Here is a 21,641-nt window from a genome sequence, read left to right on the forward strand (position 1 = left end):
ATTTTATACTGTAGACCGGAGAATATAAATCTTCCCATGTAAAGTGTTAGCACATGTGTACAAAATACAGACAGCAGTGGCAACACATGGAGAGAACCTACAAAAAAATCCCCTGATTATTCTTTAAAATACACTGTACAGTAATTACAACACAATGGTAGGGCAGAGTAATGTTAATGCAATGTAATAAATAAATAAAGAAACAACACTTGGGATGTTCTTCTATGCATGCTTTATGTCACCAGCAATATGACATGACTCTAAAGTAAACGGCCTAAAGGGGAAAGCAATTATTGCAGTAAAAGACAATAAAGAAGAAGTGTTGACTAACCCAAACTGAGCTGAGAAAAAGCTGATCTAATGACACTGGCATAAAAATAGTTGTATGACCACTGGAGCATGAAAGCCAGTGAAAGATTTTTAATAGTACTGTGATGCTATTTTTGTCAAACATATACAGAGATAGTACCATAAACTGTGGATAATACAGTAAATAATACTCTTGCTACCTCTTCATTTATGGTAAACAACAACAGAATCCTTTCTCTAACAAGCTGTTTTCAATAGACTTAAGTAGTGGAAATACCTTGAGAAATTGTCTTGAAATATGCAGCTCACTTTCAAGAGATACACCCAAGAGAAAGAGTGGTGTATATTTTAGAATAATGAAGTTTTTTTATACTGGTCTTCAAAGGTTCTCAGGTAAATAGGCACTTCCTTAAGAGATCAAAATATTGCCTTTTTTTTTTTTTTTTTTTAAGTAATTCTCAGGATTCCGGCAGTAATTTTGAAAGTTACATTGCCTCCATATTTTATCCAACAATCCAATACAAGAAGAAGCTGCAGTAGAATTTCTTTATTTAAAGTATATCTGAAAAAAAAAAAAAATTCAACCAGCCAAACAAAAAAACCTACCAACCAGATACCAGAATTACTTACATATAAAAAAGGTAAAAGTCATACATCTGTCTCACCCAAACCCTAAGATGTAGCCTTGGTGGAAGATCATGTCAGGGAATATTTAAGCAAGTTTGACATAGGTAAGTCCATGTGCCCTGATGATGGGGTGCAGCTATGAGGGCTGAGGCAGCTGGCTGGTGGCATTGCAAGACCACTGCCACTCATCTGTGATGTCCACCAGCTTTCTCTGCAGCATGAACCTATGTATGTCAACTTTGACTTGTTTTTTCTTGGGATGATTTATGATGTTTAGTCTTGTCCCTGATTTTTGGGCTTTATGCCCAAAAAATGTGTTTCTGTATCTTTAAGTGGTCAGGGGAGGGGGGAGATTAAGGCTCTTTGGCAGCTTTCTGAAAACCTCACTCCCCTGGCATCAGAGATGTGGTGTGGTCTGGGTTTTGTTTGGCTGGCTTGGTTTTATTAGCCCAGGCAAGAAGGTTTTTTTCCCTTTTCTGGCTGTGGAGAAGATGCAGCAGCAATTCTTCTGCAACTTTTTGAGGTGACTTTTTATTAGTCTGGGACCAGAAGAAATGGGACCTGCAGGAGAGGGGTCAGTCAGGATCAGCAAGAAGGGGGCAATTCCATTCTGCCCCAGACCTCCGGAAAGTCAAGCCAGGGAAAGAAAATACACCCACGACTCAAGCCCAGCTGCTTCATCAGCTGTGGGAGCAGGTCAGTGCCAGAGACTCACCAGATTTCATCTGTTGCCCCAAACTACTGCATGAAGCTTCTGGTTTTGGGTTTTTTGGGAGGTTTTTTGTTTGGTTGGTTGGTTTTGTTTGCTTGTTTGCATTTGTTGTTTTGTTTGGTTGGTTGGTTTGGGTTTTTTTGGTTTGCTGGGGTTTTTTGTTGGTTTTTTGTTTGTTTTTTGGTTGGTTGGTTTTTTATTTCGGTTTTTGGATTTTTTTTTTTTTTTTTTTTTCCCTGAGACAGACACTGGCACAATCTTCCACCCTGTGGCATGAAACGGTATTTTTTCCCTGGAATTTTGGGGTTTTGTTCTGGTGTGCATGGGGTGGTAAGGATTAATATCTGACAACTTAATATCTAGCATTTATTTACTTTATTTCCACTTGCCTTGTGGGCGTTCTGTTTTTTAATAAACTGTTGGTTTTTTGGTTGGTATTTTTTTTGTTTTGGTTTGGTTTTGGGTGTTGTTTGGTTTTTTTTTTTTTTTTCACTCTCATCCATTAGTATTCATTTCTTGTTGGTGGAAAGGGATTGTTGAGACCCTTTTAGAGGAGTCAACTCATTCCAGAGTGTCTTCTCCTAAATTTGTCTCTAAACTGAGACAGTGTTCTTTAACATTGAGGTTCAGTATTATATGACCTGGTATAGCATAGAAAATGTTTGACAAGGAGCTCCAGGACACAACTAGAGAACAATACAGTGCAGCCACCAGACATACTGCGACTAATAATTCTTTCACAGTGCAGACCTACTACCAATTTTTGTGCTTCACAACTGTATCTGCATTAAACCATACTAGTCACTGTGAAGTACCACTGCTTTAGCTAAAAGAAGAAACAAGTTCGTTTTGAAGTGTCTTATTTACTTTCTTTTAGCAATGCTTCATATTTTATTGAAATACTGTGAAGAAAGATATCTCTTTTGAAACAGAAATGTACTGTCATGGACCTCACATAGGAGGTCACATTTAGCCCTGCTTTTGTGTATCATCTTGAAATCTAAGTAGAGAGCTGGGCAAGAAATGTGATGTTTGTTTTTTACAGTGAGACAAGAAAAAGGGAAATCATTAAGTTACTATTGGCAATAAAGAAAAAGGACTATTCTGTGAAACTGAGCATATATCAAACAAAGACATGCTCTTTCCCTCCCTAACAGATCAAGTCATCAGTCAGAGTGAATTAACAACCATTTTTTATGTGGTCCTGCAGAATGACAATTTAGCAAAAGGAGATGCTCTTGCAAGTGAACCTCAGACAGTCTTTCCCCCTTCCTCCCTAAAGTTTGATAAGCCTTTTTTTGTGTTCAGGCACTGACTTTTTATCTCCAAACTCCAGGCAAAGTAGTAATTTCACATTTTGCAGTATATCCTTCTCAATAAATTCCAAATTACTACATTGCTTCTTGCCCAAGGATCAACTGCTTCTCTATAGGATAAAAAACATTTCAGCACTGTCAAATACCCCATTCCTACCAGTACCATCCCTATCAGAAGAGACAAGGAAAATAAACACAAGATACAATTTGCAGACTAGGATTTTACCTTCATAACAATTATGTAAACTATTTGCCCATATGGACATACAAGGGGCTGCCAATTAAACACAAATATAAAATAAAGCATGCAAGAGATGAAAGCAGGGAAGTGAGTTAGGATAAATATAAAGACATTGTCAAAGCTTGCAGGGGTTAGGTTAGATGAGACAGTGTGGCTCTGGGCCTAATAAAGGGGACAATACCGTTTAAGATCTTTATTCATGACTGGGTGATGATCAAGTCTGTGGATGATTCAAAATCTTAGAGAGCTGTTCATACACCATGGTATGCTGCTATTCAGACAGGCAATTCAGACCCTGCAGCAGTACATGCTGGAGGACAATAGGCTGGAAATCAGCCTTGAAGAAAATGTCATTGGGATCCTGGAAGACTACAAATTTAACAGGTTCCAGTGATGTTTCCTGTAGCAAGAAGATCAACAACATTTGGAACTGTACTACAGGAGTACTGTCAGCTGGTTAAGGGGAGGTGACCATTCTGCTTTACTGGGGAGCTCACACCAATAGTTCTGGGTCCATTCTGGACTTCATAGTATGAGAAAAGACATGGACACACTGGAGTGTGTCTGGTTAGGGACCATGAGAACTATTAAAGGGCTGGAGAATCTATTGTGTGAGAGGGTGAAAGAGATGGGACTGCTCTGCCTGCAGAGGATGAGCCTTGGAGGGCCGGGGAAGGAGAAGAAGGAAATAAGGAGATGATAAGTCTGTTAAAGTAATTTTATTCCTTGTTTTTCTGTTTCTCTCATTTTGGGAGTTAAACCTAAAACCCCAAACCCAACAAACTGGTGTAACAAACAAACAAACAAACAAAAATCGTCAAGGATGACACCTTAACAGCATTGACTAGGAGAGCAGAAGAAACCTTTTACCAATCTCAATGAAGAAAAATAAATAAAAAATCAGAATGCAAACAATGTGCCCTTTGTAACTGCAAGGAAAACTGAAAAAAAATAAAATTAAATTAATACAAACAACCTAATACCTTAAAAAATCTGCAAACAAAGTATTGGTTTGCTACTGTCTCCAGTGAAATTATGAGGTAATACATAGTACCAGGTCCAGAGGTGCACTTTCTCTTTCCACAAGATTACCTTCCTGGACTCAGGGTCAGCTTGCAGATTAAAGTTGTTGTAAAAAGCCAGAACAAACCTCAACGGGTGCTCAGCTCTGCTTCTTTCAGATGCTGTTTTTAAGCTGATGTGTTTGTTCCTGTCTCTCACCTGAGCTGTCACAGAGCAGTAAGAAAGGGCTGATCTGCAAAGCAAGGTGAGCCCAGCACAAATCCCCTCACAGCCAGCAGGACAGTGACCTCACCAACCTGGACACAGCCCACAGTGCCCAAGTAAGGAGAGTGGTTCTGAGACAATATACAGCATCACAAGGATAAAAAGTACGCCAAGCCTACGGGATAGCATCATAAAGGTATAAAAGGATCTAAAGTGCCAGAGCAGGCACTGTGCAGCTTACAAGGAGGTCTCGCAGGCAAGTCCCAAGCAAAGGTGGTAGAAGGGAACATCTGCTGAGGCTTCTTGCAGCTCTTCACAGCAGCCCTTTCTACTTGACAACCTGGCAGTCAGCTAAATTCCTAGAAGGAGGGAAGTGAACTCCAGGTCCTGACACAACTTAAGAATTGCCATTAAGATAATGAATCCTCAGTGAAGGAAAGAACTCTCCTAGAAAACTTATCCTAACCTTCTGAAGGCAAAATGTAAACAGCTGAGCAGAATTTGGTGAGACCCTGTTTCAACAGTACTGTAACTCTGCCATATACTAGAAATTCATGGAAATGTTTCCCTGGGCTTTGTCTGTCCAAGCTAGAGAAATAAACTCAAAATCTGTTATAAAGAATTACATTGGTTTATAATTTCTATTTAGGTCCTTTAATTTTTATGGGCAGACAGCAGAAAAATCATATATCCTATTCAAATTGATGACATAATACTGAGCTCAATTCTGAGTATTAGCTGTGTTTTTTCAGCTCCTCTTGCTTTTGTGCGTGGAGCATTTTCTATTGTTTCCATTGTTGAGTAGATAAATATTTGGATATTGTGAGTTTCAGTAGTGGATGACAGGAACCTCATAGGCTAAAGCTATATCTTTTTGATAGGCCTGTTTGCCAGAATTTGAGCCCCCCAACAAAAAACTTTTAGGATGTCTTTTTTTTAATGCACATAGGCCAAAAACTGCGGGCCTAATTCAATGATAAATTGCAATAAATATTTCCCAGAAGCGTAGGGAGAGATATTATTTCTGCTATAACACTAATTACATTTTGCTCCTTATTGTCCAGTAAGCTCATTTTCAACTTAAAATCATCATTTAGACTGTACTGTGTACTGTAAGTAAGCATTGTACAGTGCATAGCATCTCAACTACCATTATTGCAGACTCACTAATAATAACAAAAGATAAAAAAAAATTAAAACAATATTTTCCTCCATATAGCTTCTCTTCTGAAATTTAATCTTTATACATTACCCAGAAGAAACCATGATATCCATTTTAAAAACAGAAAAACCTGAACACTGAATGCCATGCAGTCTATAAATACATTCTTATTAATTTTTTTTAAGGTATGAAAATGTACATAATATGCTACTCAAAAAAATTAATAGTTCTTATCAAGCTCCAAATAGTAAGAATTTAATCAAAATATATAATCCTTCTTGGACAACAGAACCCAAAATAAGGGAGAATTGAGTATGTGCAGGCAAACACCATCAATAGCTGAAGATGATGTAGGACACAGTCCAGTAGTGAATACTACTGCAGGAAAAGCAACTGTCATAATTCCTGGCAAATTCAACATTTGTACTATTGCATTTCTCCTTCCAAAGCTGTTCCCAGTTTGGTCCTTCTAGGCCTTGCAGGACAATGTTTCTTGACATAATGCCACCGGAAGACCCTCCATCTTTTGACCCAAATTAAAATACACTTTACTCCTTACGAGAAGTTTACAATTTTCTGAGGTGACTGCACTATGCTTTGTGTTAGAAAATGATCATTCACTGTGTGCCTCTTGCACTGGGGAGCTAGTGTAGAGTACAATAACAACACATTAAATTTACCAATATTTTCAAGACTTCAGTATCAAGAACAATAAAACTACAGAACATGGGTTGTGAGAAAAATTTTACGATTGGCAGTCCCATCATATACTGTGGCTATTCCTAGAGACAGGTCTCAGACCATCAAATTTCTGCTCCTCAGAACTGAGGCTTGTGTGACTTTGAAACTCCTTTTTCTAGGTTAACTACTGCAGATTGTTCCCCCCCAGCTAATTTCTTTGATTGACTTTATAGGGCAAGATTAGTTTTATAGGCATAGCAGCCTCAAATAATTATCTTGTTTAGACTTAGGTATTTTTGACCATGACAGGATCATGTAAGATAGCTCAAGAAAGCCTAAAGAAGTGGACACCTAGGAGGCTCCAAAATACAGACATGGATAAAAAAAAGATGGGGCAAAGACTGAAATCAAGAGAGAGCATTTAATTCTTGCCCTTTGACAACATTCTGAACTTGAAAAAAAAAAAAAAAAGTAACCAACAAATAAAAATCAGTTGTCATGCTGGGAACTTCAGTCAGTGTCTGAAGGTAATACTGGTGGATTAAATGTATATAGGTTACTCTTTACATAAGTCACATTCAGACTTCATTATTATCAGTGTTTTAGGGAACAGAAACTACTTCCAATAAGAATTGTGTCTCCATGCAAATATTTAATTTCTGAAGCCACAGGCCCTACAGCAACTGTGAATTATCATGAAGATTCTTTTATTTTTTAAAAAAGTCATAAGTTTTTTCTGTGTTTTTACTAAAAAGCTCAGAGAAATTTAATTGTATTGTGCTGGGACTCAGGAATTTTTACACATGTGGATTCAGTTATTGCCTGTATTTTTAAATGTCTAGGAAAGTCTTGACCTAGGAAAAGTCTACCAAACAGTGTTTACTCAATGTTCAGAAATTATTGCAAACATTCCAAGAAGTAGATTAGATGTGGCCATGATGTTCAGAGGAAGAAAAATATGTAGATGTTTGCTGAGGAAGAAAAAAGTCTAAGTGTTTATGAGCTTTTCCTTTTCAGCAGACTTTGGGAATAGCACAGCCCATTTCATTCACTAATATCAGTGTGACCCCTTGAAGGTTCTAAATTCTGTGAAAAAGACCGATTCCTGTTGTCTTAAATAGATCATAGGGAGACATAAATTTAAAGTAAATTCTCAGAAAAATGTTTATTAATTTGGAGTGGATGATCTTGGCACAGAGAAGACAAACATAGTCCTAGAAATTCTACATATTTAGCATTGCATCACTTTTTAGTGAATTACCTGTCTGACCAAAAAAATGATTGTATTATAAATATTAACAGTGATGACAATAAATAATTCCATTTAAATTGGTTTGCACTTTTATAACAATGTTCACCCTGAAGTTCACTAAAGCATTCAGATAGAAAATAAGGTATATTGTGATTTATGGACATGTATTCCATTATATCATGTTTGTATATATAACTTTCATGGCTAAAGTCAAAGTATTTAATAAATGGATTAAATGGATCACCTTCTCCTATTCTCCAGCATGTTTACTGAAACTGAATTGAGTATCTCCAAAACTTAAATACTATCTTCTATATCTTGCAAAAGAAAAAAAAATCTATTTAAATTGTAACATAGTTTCCTATTCTGTGAAGAAAAGGATCAGTGGGTTCTCTGATCCAACCTCCCTGCTCAAGCAGGGTCATGCTAGAGCATGTGGCACAGGATTGTTTCCAGAAAGTTCTTGAATATCTCCACTTAGAGAGACTCTACAAACTCTCTGGACAATCTGTTCCAGTGCTCAATCACCCTCACAACAAAGTTTTTCCTCATGTTCAGGTGCAACTTCCTGTTCATGTGTTTCTGCCCATTGTCACTTGTCCTAGTGCTTACCACCACTGAGGAATAATGGCAAACATTATATAGAAAACAAGGAATTAAGTATCATTATCTTATTTATCTCTCAAAGCTTGTACCTTTGCTTCTTTCCTAAGCATGCCTTTCCAGATCTGAAAGGGAATTTTTCTAAGGAAACATTAAATAAAATTGAAAAAATCTATCCTCAGTATTCTTGTATTGACATTGAAGAATTTAATACAAGTTTTATACACAGTTTTTTCCCCCATCTGTCAAAAAAGACTTTTCTTCATCATCAGTAAAAATAAAATTTTAGGTTTCTACATTGGATAGCTGAATATACAGTGCTTAATTTCAAGCCTGAGAGTAGCCTGAACATTCTAAGAATGTGTTAAGACTTGGCAGAACTTGAAACCTGAATGATCCACTTAGCAGTAGTACAGTTAATAGAATAAGTGTTCCGGTGCAATGTAAAAAGTCCATTTTTTTAATTCTTTCCTGGGAAACGTGCAAAATGTTAAGACCGGACTTTTTGTTTTCTTTGAGGGAATCTATCAAAGCCACCTCTATGAACAGGCAAATCTGCTATTCATTATTACATGCTCACAAGATGTAGTCTTGTGGACCTGTATATTCCATATTCTGACTTTCCTTTCTTTCCTTTCATTGTTGGATGTAGAAGAATTACCTTAATTATTTCTGGAATCATGACATAGGAACCACATGTATTTTCTCTTTGTTAATTAAATCTGAACTAGCAAAAAGCAATTTTCATACAGAATTACACTTGATAATATATTAAAACATGGTGCTTGCAAAGAGAAGTGTTCTATTACATAGTTGGTTAATTTTCCCCAAAGCAAGCAAAATAAAATTAAAACCAGATGCCCGGAGCTTCTTAACAGAGTTTATAAAGCATGCCTTTTATTTTAGGCTGCTTTGACATTGTTTATCTCAATGTTTCAAGTCTAAACACTGGTCTCAACATTAATCCCTTCAGTATTAGACATATATTTAACTAGATAGTAACCATTTCTTTTATCCACTGAAAATAAATAAGTGCAGTTCTAAATCATCATGCTCTGATATGTTGCATCAATACATTCTTGAAACAAGTTATCATACTTCCTTAGAGACACGAAGGCCAAAGAGATATTTCCACTTACATTCAATAAAAATGAAAGTTAAAGGGAGCATATGTAGAATCTTAAGCTATCTTTAGACAACTCCATAATAACATTTGTATTCTTAAAATACAATTAGTTTTTCAGTAATAATTTTTAAATCATTGATTTAATTTTCACATAAAAGTACAGTTATTGAGATTCATAGTCATTCTCTAAAAATGTGACCCCAACAATCCTGCCTTTTCCCAAAAACAAAAACCAGACATCAAAATGTCAAACTGCCCAATGCACAATTTGGCCATAATACCTCACATATAACCATGTTTGGTTTGCATGAGGTACATTAGATTAGATGCAGAAAGAAGTCAGGAAGAAAAATATCAGAGGGCTACTTGGAAAGTGAGCTCCTACTCTGCTATAATGCAGCAGCGCTCCTCTCATCTGCACTGGGAGCCCTGTGGATAACACTGTATTCTACACAGTGGCTCTGGATACTCCATGCCTGTTTTGTTGGGCCCCAGGCTTAGGGCTTGAGCAGCCCAAATGTTAGTGTGAGCAGCTGCTCTAAGGGCATGTCCCCTGTTGGCGTGTCCCCCATCAGTCTGTGGTGTGCTGGTGGGTGTTAGGACAGAGATAACATTACAAAATGTCAGGAGATGGTATGTGGTTCTCTTTGTAATGCAAAATAAAGGGTATGGGAGGGAGAAAAGGACCTCTCCAGGAATAGGATCTGTACTCAGTGCTATAGGAAAGTCTACCCTTGGCCTGTGCTCTGTGGAAGAAGGGTTGTCAGGATACAGCGGATGCAAAGTGTACTCTCTATCTATAGCCCTCTTTATAATCTCCTATTTGAACAGCTATTTCATTACATCATTGAGCCTTTTTCTCTGAGACTCACAAAAAACTTTGTACTCTCCTACACCTCCCTGCTTCCACCCTCCCCTCAAGGGCTGGACACCTAACTTCCCATTTTCCATCCTGCAGACCTGTACAGATCTCACACTTTTGTCACTATATCTACATTCATACAATAGTGTGACCATAATTATATTGATCTTCACTTTTATTTTCTCAGGTTAATCTTTTTCTCTATCCATGAAAATCACTTACCAGATCCAGAGCACTCAAAACACTTGAGACATCTGCTTAATGTGTTTTGTAGGCAGCAATTAATGAGGTATTCCATATGCATCTGGGAAATCAGAGATTGTTAGTTGATACTGTGATATTTCACATGAAGAACTGATGAGTTGAACTTGTTGAGAATAATACAACTTCACTGGTCGTTTTTTCTCTCTTTTTTTTTTTTTTTTTTTTTTTTTTTTTTTTTTTCCTATGTCCGTTGAAAGAGATTCAAGAGCATAAACGTGTTGTTGTTTTCTGCCATCACATGACCTTACACATACTCTTGAGTAAGCACTCAGAGTAAACAGAATTTTTTTCCTGATAGCTCTGTTTCTCTGAACGGGCTTAAAGGTACCTCATATTGTTTATGAACACTGTCTATTTCCTTCTTGTATTGCAGCCTCCAGTTTAATAGCAGGTCACTTTGTTCTTGCTGTTTTCCCCCTTCAGTCTTTGACTAGAATTTTCAGAGTAGTACTTTGAGACATATAAAACTAAAGACTTGGTAGCACCAGCTTTTGTTTATTCATGAAGCCTGGGTAATCTGATAGGTAGATAACATAAGGCAGAAATGGTCTGTAAATTTGTTTGGTGGGAGATTTTTCAATAAAAGGACTGGAAAGGAGCAACCCTTTTTGACCACTCCTAAGAGATTACACAAGAAATCCCATGAGTGAAGTAGAAATCCCTATCAGCCAGGTTGCACAAGAAAATCTTGCTTAGTTATAATACTATTATGCCAGACTCTAATGCTAGTCTACAGTGCTCATATTTTGGTAAAAGGTTTGGCCTATGCTAGCTGTCTAAGGAGAAAATTTTAGCCATGGAGTAAAGAGCTGGATTGCAAATCTCTGTTCTCAGGATGGGCCCTCAGTCAGAAGATCTTAATGCAATAAAACTACTGATGGATCCTCACACTGATGGATAATCCAAACATTGAGGAGGTAGAAAATCAAAGCCGCCATTTTTTTCCAGATTCAGAAAAATTTCTGCAAGAATTCTATATGAGGGAACCAGCAAAGATGGGACAGTATGTTCTCTAGAAAATCACCAAATGCATTGAACTCATTATGTTTTTAGTTAGCTGCTGTTTTGAATCAAGAACAGAAATACAATAGTGTCAATATCCTGCCATGTAGAACCACCTTTGACTGATGCAACATACCTTCTGAACTAAGGAGGATGAGCTGTACTTTCCCACAGTTTGTCTGAGCATGAGATTCGGCCATAATTTTCACCTGCAACCAGAATAAACAGGCCTTTTATCAATGTCCCTCTGATTTAGTGCCCCTGAATGATAAAATAAATTTCAATTTTAAAAAATGGAAAAGGAGTGAAAGTCTTTTGCAGTAAAAATACTTACTTTGCACAATATCCTTCCTGAGATTTTGTTTTTACCTAGTAAAGGACAGTCTATTTCTTGCATATGGGGGGAGTGAAGTGCAGAGTAAGATAAGATGTGCTTGCAGCATACCGCAGATATTTGTTGCTATCACTTAATTCTGACCACTATTCTAGCTGTCCCATGTGAATCTGTGAATGGATATTATATCTTCACCTTTTTTATCTGAATCTATGATGTTTCCATACAAATTCTTAAAAAAAAGACCCCAAACAACAACAAAACTCCAAGCAAACAAAGAAATAAACAAAAATCCCAAAGAACAAACCCCACATAACTTCCCACAGGACACACAAGGTGAAACATGCATAGTGTAGGAAAGAAGTTAGTTCAAGCTGACAGGGGTTAGGAATACAGTCTCTGAAACCAAATTCTCCTGACTATTGATTTATGTTAAATTTCCACAATTGCCATAAACAATTCTAGTTACAAAACACATTACTGGATTTTTCAGAGCACAGTGCCTGAGGCTTGGTATGCAGGTTCATTTCTAGACAGGGCCGTGGGGGGAGTGTGTGGTTTTTTTATTTGCTTTCTTTTTAAGTATGCAGTCTAAAGCATGTAAAATAGGTAAAAATTTTTAAGTGCCCAGAATGCTACTGCAGTGCAATGTGCGTGTTTATATAACTATCACAAAAAACACAGAGAAAGATAGCTTTGAACCTGGGCTCTCCTAAACAATTTTCCTTTAACAGAGATTAAATAATGAAAAATACTTAGTTAAATTGCTGGCCAAACTCTTATTGTTTGTACCACTCCTGGTAAAGACCCTGGGGAGCAGCAGTGGAATCTGTGCTATTGATTGGCTGGTTAAAGAGAGGCCTATTAGATTGAGACAGGCTAGATTGATTATACAGCAGCAGCAGGAGCTCAGATTCAGAGCTGAGTGAACGTCAGGGTGAGAGAGAGGGAGAGCAAGCGAGAGAAACCGCGCAATAGAGGGAGACTGTACCCACTATAGCATCAGTGTGTGACAGCTGGTGCCTGATAACACTGATACTGAGCTCCTTCACTGGAGAACTTGCTGAGCTACCCTTTTTTCATTTGCAAGAGGATGCCAGCTCTAAGCCAGTGCAACTGATGACAGACTGGATCTTGGAATAGTTCGTTTCACTTACAATTGCATCTCTCATGTTCTGCTTCTCTGAAGAAAGGCTTATTACGGAAGGCAAAAATTCATTCTCTCCCCTTGTCTCACGTATTATTGATGATATACAGAGTTTGATCTTCCAGGTAAGGAAATTTTAATTTGCTTTTATGAGCAGCTAGGAAAGGAATTATTCTTTTTGCATCTTGCATGTTAAATACAAGCTTTGGCATTTGTTTTTAGAATGCATTTTTTGCACTTGTATTTCTTTCACTCACAGATTATATGCATTAATTATTATGTACACCTAAACACAATTAACAGACCATGGTTGGTTTTATCATGCTTTACTGCATTTATCATGCTTAACCCTTTAGGTGAATGGAATGAAACAAACAGAAAAGATTATTTCTAACTACTTGGATGATGTTTTAACGTAACTTATCCCACATATGCTAAACAGTCTGGAGCAATAATGATACACAAGCTCTCCCATATTATTTGTCTATTTGTGTACATATTGTGAAGCCAGGTAGAGAGAATACTTACCTGAAGGATTTCTCAGTGCTTGTCAGTAGTTTGGAATAGTATCTGTCTTTCAACTGCAAGCTTGTCACTGCTGAGTAAATATGGTCAGCCTTAAATAATTTATCATTAGACTGCCATTTTTTATAGATATACTAGTTACAGTGAGCCTTCTGTCTGCAAAGCAAAGATCAAGGTTTACGACTTAAAATGTGAAACATAGGATGTCCTGTTACACTGTGCTATGTGTTTGAAGCAGCCATCCCATGGACTGATTGCCTGTTTTGACATGACATTCACTCTACTGTCTCCTAACTGCAGAGCTCTACATAAAGTTTCTATGTATTTCTTGCAGCTGTGTTTTAAGTGATTTTGCAGTCATAGGTTCTGATAGATTGCTGTGGTTTTGAAGGTGATAGACTATATCTGAAATAACCCAGCTTTTAGACTTGAAGCAAGTAAGAAGTTGATTGACTGGGGGTTTACAGGCCATGGGAATGTAATGCTAAGACAGCTCCTTCATTAGCAGCACATTCCTTCCAGCTATGACAACATGCACCACCTTCCTCATCAGTTTGTGCACTCTGCTCCTCGTTCCAAACTGCATAGTTTTTCACGTGCCTGATATTGTGATTATTCCCTCTGGTTGAAGTAGAGGCATCGATCAATTAATGCAAGCATTTGAGTAGACTTTGACCCAGCCAAGTACAATGTAACAATGTTTGGCCAGTTAAGGAACTGCCTATAGCAAGGTCTTGTTGCTAGGAGGTGGACCTACATTAAATCCTATTTATCCAACTACTAAAGAATCATAACTACAGAAAAGCACTTTTCTTCCTTTGCCAATAAATTTTTAATAAATTTCCATAAACCACCATACTTAAATAATTAATGACTTCTCAAATTCCCAAATGGGAAGCGGAGTTGTCAAAATCTTTATTTATCATTTTTAAATGACATATAAGAATTGAGGATCTTAGGCATACAGAGGTTTTTTTACAAACTAACAGTATTTTGAAGGAGGTATCTTAGTGATCACATAGATAAAATCTGCAATGCTTTAGAGAAAGCTTTGTCTTCTATAATGCATCATATGAATAAGCACTAGCAAAACAGCAACTAAACTGATGACTCCAAACTAAAGGCTTACTTCAACTATAGCATGTGCTATTTTAATACCTTGTATCTTCTACATGAATACTGCTTATGCTATTTCTTATTGTCAGCAATTTTGCTGTTTCCCTCTGAAACTCTTTCCAGGTAGCCAGAAATTCTCTTGAGGGCACATTTTGCCACCATAGCTTTGTTGAGTGGTATTTTACTCCATAAAGTACTGCCAAAGGTGAGCACTGCATACATCAACTATGGAGTCAGAGTGCAGAATCTGACCATAAATAATGGAAAGAAACTCTTTACGTTTTAACTACCTGACTGAAAATTTTAACACTAAGACAAAGAAATGGATATTGAGAGCTAGATTTGCCAAGCACAGACAGTATTTTATTAGGAGCTAAGATAATTGAATGTCTAATTCACTATGTATTCTTACAAAGCTTAAGGGCTGCCTCAGTGTATTTCATGTGCAGTTTGACTAGCAAAAAAAGTCCTTTATGTATGCTCAAAAGCCTTCCTGCAGCTCTTATTAATATCTCTCTTTTCTCTCTGAAAGGTCTTGTTCGCTATACCTGTGCTCTTTAAATATACCTTATAATTTTCTGGTTAGAAAAAAAATCATGGTAATTCTGTGACTTCAAAGACAGCAATATTTTTTTTCCCTCCAGATTAGTGTCTGCTACTAGTCAGGTTACATCTAAACCATGAAACTCCAAATAAAACTAAAGAGTGCTTATTTTTGCAATGGAAATATTTTATTTGAACCTTAAATTAATTTTTTAAAGTGCAAAAGAGAATCAGAAACCCAAACAATTAGTTAAGCTTACACCCATATTTTTCTACTCATAAGATATGTTATTCATTTCCACAAAAAATATTGTAAGCATTTTCTTTTGTCAGATCCAGAAAAAAAATACATGAAAAAAAACATGAATCAGAAAGAGATAAGAGTTTACAAATTATAAACTGTGCATTTTCTTTCAGGTCTTTGGTATTGCTAATCTTAATCTGGACTTTTTGCAACACTTTAAACTGATTCAATTATGTAATTTTTTTCTCAAAAGATTAATTTTACCTTTTTGAAAATAAGTTGCATTCTGTTCCAGCTTGAAGTCAGAGAATGTGAAATTTATTTTTATTTTCCTAGCTAGCTTAAAACCATTAGGGGGCTCTTTCCTCCTATGATATCACGCAGCTACCTGCAATACAAAGATACAGCTAGGTCCGAGACTTGTTACCAAAAAAAAATCTTCTTGAAATGATCTATTTTGGGTGTAGACCATTTTAATAATACAGAACAGCTAACAATCTCTATTTTTTGGGGAGGTGTTTTGTTGTTGTTAGAGAGGGTTCTGTTTGTTTTGTGTATTTTTATTGCACATAATTGAAAAATTTCACTGTTAGTTACTGATTATATCTAGAAGTTACTTTATGTCCCATAAAGGAGAAGCAGGGGACATGCTGAGCAAAAATTGTGACGTAACCCCTGGAATTACTAAATCTAATTAATGACCCGAACATGAAGCATCATTTAAGTCCAAGAAGTTTGTTCTTATTATTTATTCTAATAACTGTGAATAATGGTGCAGCTAGCATTTAAAAAAAGTAAAACCCAGACAACCAGCCAGCCAACCAAATCTGTTGAGTACTGTTATACTGGACTGAAAAGAACCTAGAGTGTCTAGAAGTGACATACTCTTCCTTTACTCAATTCACTTTCAGAAGGGCTAAGTATGTGACCAGGGTTTTTGGACTGCTCTATTTCACAAAATAAAAAAGTCTCAATTCTGAAAACATTTACTCATATGAGCAGCTACACTGAAGTTACCACAGGCCAAATTCCAATATCTTTGTTCTGCCTATTACCCTTTAGTTTCTGAAAATTCATTGCACCACTGGACCTGAAATCTGTTGTGAAATTTCTACTATTTCTAGTGGGGTTGTAAAATTTGTACAATTACTTGTGGGATTCTTGGAAAGAACTATAGAGTAGTCTAATGAAGGCTAGGGAAAAAAGAAACAATTTGTTGTAAAGCACAGCAAAGTAGTTGGAAACACTGCAATATCATGCTGAGGTGCAGCCAGGAGAAACATGAGTGTCAAAAGACAAGCAAAATAATTGTCCCCCTGTTCCAGTTTTGAAGAATTTTCTTATTCCTGCCATCTTTGAGAGAAAAAAAATCTCAAGTTGGTAAATGATTTTACCCACCTTGAACCAACTTGCTACTTTATGTTGTTATCTTGGAGAGATTTTGATACTACCAAACCCATTCAAGAAAGAAAAAGAAAATAAAAATGACTGACACGCTTTGTGATGCTTGACATTGACAATAAAGGAGTATAATCTAGCCAAGATGGAATTTATAAAAGAACAAGATTAAAAAAAAAGAAAGTTATTTTTTGTTTTTTCTAGACATCTGAAATTTCTCTCTATTTTTGAATCTTGTATAGACAATAATCCCCCTATCTTGGCATTTAATGGTTTGGTTCTCTTTATTATTTTTTTTTTATTTCAGAGAAGAGTATGTGGATTAAAAATGTTTTTCTCTTTTGTGTGTATTTCACTACTTGAAACTGCAGACAACTGAATAAAACAGCTCCTTTCACCTGTTTAATTACCCATGTCTTCTTTTTCTCTGCATAGCAGTTCTTATCAACAAAAGCCAATTATGAAACCTAAGTTTGACTGTCAGGTGAATATTAGGAATTATGAAACAGTGCTGCTGGATGACTGTTTCATTGTGACTTCCTGATTTTTTTTTCTAGTGGTTTAAATATGTTTCCCCCCTTCAAATGGTGATATTTGTAAAGGTTAAATGGCCATGAATCTGAACACAAAGTAAGAGAAGTTTAAAAAGATTCTACTGCTTCAATTGAAGTATTTTCAACATTTAAATTATTCTGATTTAAAATGCAAATGTATTTAATATCATCTGTGGATTAATTCAAACAGAAAATGATAGTTTCATTATAGTCTTTACAAAGAATTTAAGTCTGAAAATTTTTGAAAACAAAGATGTGTAAATCCAGATTTAAGAGACCTGCACTCCAAAACATAATGGCAGCAAAAAGTACATTGACAGTGTGTTCCTTGATGCTTTATAGCTGTTAAACTAATGATGTGAAATGGAAACATGCCAACACAATACCTCACTTGTGTTAGATTACTCCTAAATGATGACTTACATCTATATACTCTTATTTCTTAATGAATACATCCTGTACTAATTTTAGGTAGGTTTAATATTTAATGGCTTTTTGCTTCTCTTACCCACAAAAATTATTTAAACTCCCTATAACACAGTTCAAAATTATCCTTAAACTTCAACCCATCCACTGCACAAGAATGTACATACTCTAAAGTGGCTGATAATACCAGGAAATCGATCTGGATGGTGTTAAAGAGCTGCGACTTATAACAAGATCACTCCTATTTAGCTACAAGCCCAGTCCTTCATACCCCCTCTATTTAAATCATTACAACAACATTGGAAAGATTCTGATAAATACTATTATTGATTAAATCTAATATTATTTTCTTGTCATAGTAGATCTTCTGCTTTGCCACTTTTCTTGTTTTGACATTTCTTTGATTTGCCTCATCCTTCACATGACATTAAAAAGATAGAGACAAAGATCTCAGGTAAATATAGAACTCTGAAAGCAAAGAATATTTTATCTCAAAACTTCACCATTAAGCTTTGTCAACAGAGTATGTATGACACAGCAAGTTCAGTAAATCAGAGGATTGCCATCGAAATAAAAGCTAAGGAACTCAACATATTCAAGGCTCATAATTTCTAATACTGATCTGACCCGCTAAAAGAAATAACCAAATGCATGTAGAATGAATTTCTAAAGTAATCCATTTTAGCTGTCCTACCTTCATCTTTCCCTTTAATAAGAGAAAATGCTTTAAGGAACCCAATATAGAATAGGAAATATCTCTAGAACACAAGTTGCAGAAAGCCTCCAGGTAGTGGCAAAGCCATCAAACGTATCCATTGCATCCTTAGCCTGGCACTGGAGCACTGTGATGATTGTCATAGAATGGGTCTGGCTGATACTGCGGTAGCTTATAATATTTTCCTGACCCTATAGCCTGAGGAAGACAATCAGGTACAAGAGAGGAGCTTCTGCAGCATACCCAACACTTTCTGGGGCAGTTGCAAAGCTGTGAAGAGTTTGGGAGCAGCTACAGCCTGGTTGGTGTCTAATGCCTTGAAGATGTGTGACCCAGTTGGGAATTGAATATTCCGTATCCAGTTCAGCAGCCAATTTCATCACTCAGCAGAGGGAGGCTTCAGGGTATTAAAGACAGAAACACGCAAGACAGAGCATGGGGAGAGGGCCAGAGAGCTCTCCACATATCCAGCATGCAGGTCCCAACTGCATACTGCCTGTGGGCAGACTCACCTTGCTGACCTCCGTCTGCCTCATGCCATCTTCCTTAAAGAACACACAAGTTATTGACTCCTAAAACTGCTTATATAACACTCACTGAACTGTTTTAGTGTCTGAGTCCATTCAGTGTACTCACTGCTCGTAAATGGTGGCAAACATTTGATCATTAAGGGCACAATCCAGCTAGATCAGGTTTCTTCCCCAATGAATTATCCACCAATAACATAACAAGCTAGTCTTTAATACACAGGAAAAAACACAGAGGGAAATATTTGTCTTAGAAAAGTAGGAAGAAGGGAAGAAGCAAGCAAGCCAGCAAGCACACTGGCCTTCCTTTAGTCTTGTATCCATTAATGAATATCAATAGGGTTCAAAATATTGTTTCTGACATGGTACCATTAAATCATTGTGTCAAATGAATCAGGTAGAAACAGAAACTTGAGGAAAAAGAAAGAATCACCTTCTTTTATTGACATAGTGACTATAGCAATTCTTTCATATTATTAAAAAGAAAAGAAAAGCGTTGACTATCCTCTTTGCTATCAGCTAGATGGTAAAAAACTGATCATCTGGAAGTAGAAGAGCTGGATTCATATTCTAAAAAAGTGCTAACATAGGAAGATAAATGAGAACAAACATTGAATTATGCAAAAAAAAAATGTTACTCCTAATAATTCTGTCATCCTAATTTAATAATTACCAAGCACATAAAAGAAAGAAATATACAGGCATCTCCCTGAGATGAAGATTCTAGTGGAAAGAATCTTTATAATATGTATAGAATTAAAACAAAACTCAATAGAGTCACACACTGATGGCAAACTTAAATTAGATAAACAAGCTGCAGTAGTCAGAGTAGTATCAGCTAGAACTAGTTTTAAAATTTTGCTTTCAATCCTTTATACTTCAACTGTTTTTGGAAAATAAAGTTTTATTCTCAAAGTCATCGCAAGTTGCTCTCTTGGAGTAAACATCCCCAATATTTAAATCATGCTCAATGTAAAGATCATGACTTTTCCTAAACAAGGAGAATTCTTACTGATGATATATTTTTGGCACCCTTTGTTAACATAGCAAATGAGATACCGTCTAAAACATGTATAAGATGTATTTTCATCTTATCTTCTATGTCTTTCAGAAAATATAGCAATTTAAATGGAAGTCAATATTTTGGTCAAACTCATCTTCCTCATTTCTATCTTACCCTCAGTTCTTTCTCTATATGAATTAGTTGATTGCTAATGATTTTCATTTTTTTCCAAAGAGCATCATAGTCACAGAAAATAGGTGTTTATTATCTTGCATCTTTTCCTATTGCACTATAGATATCAAATAAAGACAAAGTAAAATTGTAGCTGATAGCAAATTAAAAAAGGAAAAAAATTTAGAACACCACACTGACAGGTTAAGGAAAGACATGTTAAACTTAGGCAAAAAAGAGGCACTTTTTAAAAAATAAAATTATAATTTAACTAAAACATCCTATATTTTAAAAGTAGTACTTCAAAGTCCAGATTTTATTTCAATGTGTTTGGGTTTTTTCTCCTTCTTTATTATTTTTTTCCAATTGATTTTAAATTAATTCTCTGTGTTATCCTGTCATGAGAATGATAGGAACAAGACAATTTTACAGCTCAGACTTTCTTAATCCCTCCTTCCCAGTGATACAGCAGTCACATTTTAAAAGTTTTTACAGCAAAAGCCCCTAGGGATGGATTTTATTCAGATAGTTTTATTTTGCATCTCTTTTCTCCATGGCTGAGGGGCACAAGAAGGAAGGTATGGAAGGTACCAATACAAAACAAGTTACCAGGTGTGTGTAGAAAAAAGGATGCACACAATCAAATACCTATGTGAATTGTTAAATTTTCCATCTACTTTTGTCCATATGAGGTGAACACCTACTGCTGGACATAAACTAATTTTTGGCACTTGGATTTTCATCAAGTTGAAAGACTGAGCTTTAGTTAATGTGAAGTAATCGTTCACAAAAGGCAAGAAGATAGACTAGTCCCTATAAGCAAATTTATGTGTAATTACACTTTCCATTATCTTCATTTGCAAAGTCTAACACCCAACATTAAACAGCTTAAGAAACTTGATTATGTCTTTTTTTGCCCAGATTGGAACTTGCAAACATTTCTGCCTATGTCCAACAACAATTCCTCTGTTTGGCTCTGACCTGTATCTCAGTTATTCCAATGTGTGAGTCAGATATTGGAAATAGAGGGACACATCTTGGGTTTTTATTATTGGCCAGTAAAAACTAAACCAGAGAAGAAAAAAAAAACAAACAAACAAGCAAAAAAAAAGCAGAAAAAATTAGCTGTATATGTGGTTTGTGGCTTCAATTCACTGGAGCTTCTCTTTATCTTCTCCTAAATATAAACCTAAACCCAGTATTTTGCTGGGAAAAGCCATCAATTTCAGTGAAAAAAAGTACTTTGAAACAGACATTAAAAATGTTAGCAGGGAAAGTTAAAGATGGAATTGATAGACTAGGAAATAACAGTAAATGTGGAGTTAAGCCTTTACTTGTGTTTGGTGGCAAGCTGTGTTTCTGAAAGCAATGACACATACGTACACAGAAGGTTACTTAAACAGAAGTAGGAACTATCAGTGATCACAATAGTACTTCAGAACTTGTTTTACCTTTTTTTCCTGCTGGTGTTCACCACAATGCTGGGACATACCACAGAACAGCCAGATAGAGGCAAAAATGCTTATTAAAAAAATTATTTTAGAACCTCCCACT

Source organism: Sylvia atricapilla, chromosome 1 (genome assembly GCF_009819655.1).
Source record: "Sylvia atricapilla isolate bSylAtr1 chromosome 1, bSylAtr1.pri, whole genome shotgun sequence".
NCBI classification, from domain to species: domain Eukaryota; kingdom Metazoa; phylum Chordata; class Aves; order Passeriformes; family Sylviidae; genus Sylvia; species Sylvia atricapilla.